Source organism: Chlorocebus sabaeus, chromosome 21 (genome assembly GCF_047675955.1).
Source record: "Chlorocebus sabaeus isolate Y175 chromosome 21, mChlSab1.0.hap1, whole genome shotgun sequence".
Classification (NCBI taxonomy): Eukaryota; Metazoa; Chordata; class Mammalia; order Primates; family Cercopithecidae; genus Chlorocebus; species Chlorocebus sabaeus.
In genome coordinates this window covers 49,336,701-49,342,368 of record NC_132924.1, presented here as the reverse complement: position 1 = coordinate 49,342,368, position 5,668 = coordinate 49,336,701, and the positions used below count along the sequence as shown (strand labels likewise).

Here is a 5,668-nt window from a genome sequence, read left to right as displayed (position 1 = left end):
CTGTGGTTCCCCGCACGTGGCTGGTCCCAGGCAGTTCTGCGGTTGCTTTGAGACGGGACTATGACTGCCCCCGTCCCCATTACGTCCTTTCGGTTTTTTACCTCCACCGCGTTCTAGTCTCACCGAAGGCTTGTGTCCATCTCTCAGCCACAATCACTGAAAACGGTGATAATGAAAAGATGGGTACCCTGGAGGCCAAAGTCTGTCAACAAATTCAGTATTATTTTGGAGACTTCAGGTTGCCACGGGACAAGTTTTTAAAGGAAAATATATAACTGGATGAAGTCTGGGTACCTTTGGAGATAATGATAAAATTCAATAGGTTGAATCGTCTAACAACAGACTTTAACGTAATTGTGGAAGCGTTGAGCAAATCCAAGGCAGAACTCGTGGAAATCAGTGAAGATAAAACTAAAATCAGAAGGTTTCCAAGCAAACCCCTACGTGAAGGGGCTGATGAGTATTAAAATGATGTAAAAAACAGATCTGTTTATATTAAAGACTTCCCAACTGATGCAAATCTTGATGACATGAAAGAATGGTTAGAAGATAAAGGTCAAGTACTAAACATTCAGATAAGAAGAACAGTGCATAAAGCATTTAAGGATCAATTTTTGTTGTGTTTGACAGCATTGAATCTGCTAAGAAGTTTGTAGAGACCCCTGGCCAGAAGTACAAACACACAGACCTGATAATACTTTTCAAGGACAATCACTTTGCCAAAAAAAAAAAAAAAAAAAAAAAAGAAGAAAGAAAACAAAATAAAGTGGAAGCTAAATTAAGAGCTAAACAAGAGCAAGAAGCAAAACAAAAGTTGGAAGATGCTGAAATGAAATCTCTAAAAGAAAAGATTGGATGCTTGCTGAAATTTTCAGGTGATTTAGATGATCAGACCTGTAGAGAAGATTTACACATCCTTTTCTCAAATCATGGTGCAATAAAATGGATAGACTTCATCAGAGGAGCAAAAAAGGGGATAATTCTATTCAAAGAAAAAGCCAAGGAAACATTGGGTAAAGCCAAAGATGCAAATAATGGTAACTTACAATTAAGGAACAAAGAAGTGACTTGGGAAGTACTAGAAGGAGAGGTGGCAAAAGAAGCACTGAAAAAAATAATAGAAGACCAACAAGCATCCCTAAACAAATGGAAGTCAAAAGGTTGCAGATTTAAAGGAAAAGGAAAGGGTAATAAAGCTGCCCAGACTGGGTCTGGTAAAGGAAAAGTACAGTTTCAGAGCAAGAAAACAAAGTTTGCTAGTGATGATGCACATGATGAAAATGGTACAGCTGGACCTATGAAAAGAGCAAGAGAAGAAACAGACAAAGAGGAACCTGCATCCAAACAACCGAAAACAGAAAATGGTGCTGGAGACCAGTAATTTAGTAAACCAATTTTTTATTCATTTTAAATAGGTTTAAAATTACTTTTGTTTGTGGGGGCTTTTAATAAGAAAACCGAATTAGGTCCACTTCAATGTCCACCTGTGAGAAAGGAAAAGTTTTTTTGTTGTTTAACTTGTCTTTTTTTGCTATCTAAATGATAATTTTTTTGAATGTATAGTTCTGTTTGTGTTATTTCACATGATTCAAATATCAGAAGGAAGATTCCTCCACTAATTGCCTTTGTAATATGAGAATGTATTAGTACAAACTAATAAAATATATACTACATGAAAAGAAAAAAGCAATTCTCACCAAAAATAGAAACCTATCCAGGGAAGTTATATGAATTAGTGTCCTCATTTTACAGATGAACAAATGACTTGGAAAATGGAAATTACTTGTCAAATATATACCACAAGTAAACAACATAAAGAGCTTAAAACCCGTAAATTGCTGGCCATAAAGTCCATGTCCATGCTACAATAAAACCTTTGTATTTTCCGTATTTCCCTGTACGCTTCCTTGCAGTCTTATTAAAATATTCCATGTTTTACTAATTTTCTTCACTCCTTTATTTCCACACTGTTATCTTGTATATCCAGGATGTCAGCTCCCCTGCTGTCCTGCATCCAGGCACTTACTGGAACCAGGCCTCAGTTCTTGTTCTAACCTCCTCTCTCCCAAAAGGAATCCAGAGGAATTGGGTCTGCACATCAAGCCAAAGACTTTTCTTAACATTCTCACACAGGAGCAAAAAGAGAGGGCTTATACTGTATATTTCATAAGAAGAAACTAATAAATTCTTTTTTTTTTTTTTTTTTTGAGATAGTCTCACTTGGTCATCCAGGCTCGAGCACAGTGGCGTGAATACAGCCCACTGCAGCCTCAACCTCTGAGCTCAAGGGATCTTCCTGCTTCAGCCTCCCGTGTAGCTGGGACTACAGGCACCACCATGCCCAGCTAATTTTTGTATTTTTGGTAGAGACGGCATCTTACCATATTGCCCAGACTACTCTGGAATTCTTGAACTAAAGTGATCCACAACTTCAGCCTCCCAAAGTGCTGAGATTACAAGTGTGAGCCACTGCACCCAGCCCCAGAAATTCTTATTAGTTATTTTGGTTCCTCCCTCCATCTTCCAACTCCTTCCATTTTCTCTCAAAGTTTCAGCCCTGTTCATTCTTCCTCTTTCTAGAGTTCCCTTTTGGAAAGCAATTTTCTCTTTCTAAAAGCTCTTTTCCTAAAAGCTTAAAAGTGAGGCAAGGTAGACCTGTGCAGACTCAGTTTGAACTCCAGCACCACCTTACTAAATCTTCTCCTCCACAAGAACAGAGAAGCTCTCTCTTAAAGGAGTCTCTCACCAACGGTTTTGAGAGTGAAATTTTCTTCCTCGACGTGAATGAGAATTATCTCCCTGTGAAAAAATACCAGTGTGCCTGTAAAGAGAGAAAACAAGAAAAAGAGATGGAGTCAGGAGGTGCTTCTTTTGTGTCTGGAAGGTTGGTTGTGTTTTGTGGGGATTTCGAGCAAGGTGAGGTTGGCAGCCCTCTCCAGAAACGAGCCTTTATCCCCAGTCATCCCTCACTGGTTTCTACAGAGGCCCGTGTGGACAAGGAGGGGCCAGAGAAGGAAGTGGGGAAGGGCGGATTCCAGAGATAATCAATCAAATGTCTCTCCACAGATTACTCCGACAGGATAGGAGATGCAAGATATTAATAGCTTGCAATAAATAGGTTATGCTTCCCTCAGAAAATGATGTTCTATAAGCTTGAATATTTAGCATCTATCATATGATTTTTGAACACCTTCCTCTTATTTTTTCACGCATTTAAAAACTAAAATTGTAATTAATTATGTAGGTAATTCTAGGGCCTCTCATGTAGTAAAAAGGCAATAATATAAACTTAAAATCTATTTGGAATCAAGTTAGAAAGCCATAAGAAAGGCCGGGCGCGGTGGCTCAAGCCTGTAATCCCAGCACTTTGGGAGGCCGAGACGGGCGGATCACAAGGTCAGGAAATCGAGACCATCCTGACTAACACGGTGAAACCCCGTCTCTACTAAAAAAATACAAAAAATTAGCCGGACGAGGTGGAAGGCGCCTGTAGTCCCAGCTACTCAGGAGGCTGAGGCAGGAGAATGGCGTGAACCTGGGAGGCGGAGCTTGCAGTGAGCTGAGATCCGGCCACTGCACTCCAGACTGGGCGACAGAGTGAGACTCCGTCTCAAAAACGTATGGGCGACAGAGTGAGACTCCGTCTCAAAAACAAAAAAAAAGAAAGAAAGCCATAAGAAAAAAGGTCATTGGACAGTTTCTTCTTCCTTCCTCTCTGAACTTTCACTGGCTAGCATTCTTCTTTGCAGAGTTCTCAAGTAAGGGGCAAAGCCATGATTTATGAGGTCCGAAGCTTAGATTATCTGGACTCTCCTCATAAAAAAGAATGCAAAATTATCCATACAGAATCAGATACAATAGTGAATATTATTTAAAAAGAGAAAAATCACAACCTATTGCATAATTTTAAAAGCTGACAAATATCTATGGTACAAAATATAAGCAAAATGTATATTTTTATTAATACACACTTCTATAATACTTTTTCCTTTTTTTTTTTTTTTTTTGGCTGTATACTTTTTGAGTATCTCCTCACATGACAAAAGTGTTATAACATTTTCTATAAAGAGAATAAGAAGATAAAATTCAGGCTTCTGGCATAGTTGATAGAAAATTTTTGTTAACAATAATTTAGAAAAATTTATTTAAGTTTCATACCTCATCACTAGTACTATTGTGTAAATTTTTAAGGTTACTGTTTTCGTCTTTTATAAGCTGTAGGATATGGACAAATTTCGAAAGACTAGCTTTTGAGTATGTGTATTTCAAGACCAAGTTTTTCGTCATCACACATATGTTTCTGCTGTCTGATACTGTTGGGCATGTTTATACAGTGACATGCTTCTGAGTCGGATGTTGACATCCTTGTGACCTGACAACACCTAAACTGGAAAGGAGGATAATAGAAAGTCATTCCTACACAGTGAAAGCTAGTAATGACATAGGAATATCCATGGAAGAGACTGTGAACCACATAAATATATCATAGTACACTCAATCTCAGTGCATCCCCAGCTTCCTTTTAGCCAGATCTCAAAAATGACTGCAATCACTCCGATTACTATAGTGTACTTCCCATGAGAAAAGTATAAAGAAACTAAAGTGAGGAGAGAACTGTCTTAACTGATTTCATAGAAAACACCGTATTTTGGGGAATGTTACAAAAGCAAATACTCACAGACATTCCTAAGGCCCCTTGCAAGGACTTGGAAGTAAGGGGTCGGTAGGAGGTTGTAAGAGGCCTCAAAGCTTGTGCTTCATTAGTTTCCTGGTAAATCCATCTCTGCCTAGAGAGCTATGTTTTGTTTTACTAGACGCTTATCCGCTGAATTCCTCTCTCACCCACAATTGATAGCTCTTCGTGGACATCAACAGAGCTGTGTGGCACAAAGCGTCCATGTGGTTTCACGATTAACCCAGATGAGCAGGTCTTTTCATGCCAAAGACTAGTTCTGTTATTTTAGTGAATTGCACTAATAAATTCAAACGTGGTTTTAAATTTTGATCATTTGTTTACATCATAAAAGCAAACAATAATAATAGTTAACTCACATATGATGTTCCCTTATGTTTATATGATGTTTTTAGCTTTTCAATGTACTTTTCTATAGAGCACTATGGCTATTAACTAGATTCACTGTCAGCAGTAAAAATCCAGACAATACATGGAAATATGGATTAGTAAAAAGACTCATCGTCTCACTTATTTACATAGAACAAAACCTGCATTTACCTACAGTATGATGGTTTAATGTGTAAGCACACACAGCAGGAACTACAACGCCTCCCCATGTAAATACGGGCCATTCTGTATACACAAACTACTTCTATAACAACATGAAGATTCAATAAATAGAATTGAAAACCATAGTGCACTATTTTATCTTTATAAATATGTCATTTAAGCACTTTCAAGCATTCTAAAGAGCATTGTTATTAGAAAGTTTTATTTCCAATAAAATATATACAAAAAATGAAAATAAGAATATAAATAGAAACGCATAAAATAGGCATGGCATTCTGCTTTTTAAGTGATAATTCATCCCAATAGATCAATAGCTTGTTACTCAAACCAGGAAAAAAAAAAAAAAAAAGTCCGAATACCACCTTAACTAAGGGAACATTACATTATCTGTGACAAAGTGCTTCTTGAACCTGAATCCATGTT

General features: G+C 37.7%; 1 pseudogene; it reads left to right on the top strand.

Moving 5' to 3' along the window:
- Nucleotides 1-293: 293 nt before the first annotated feature.
- Nucleotides 294-1,400, top strand: LOC103226472 (lupus La protein pseudogene; annotated as a pseudogene).
- Nucleotides 1,401-5,668: the final 4,268 nt, after the last annotated feature.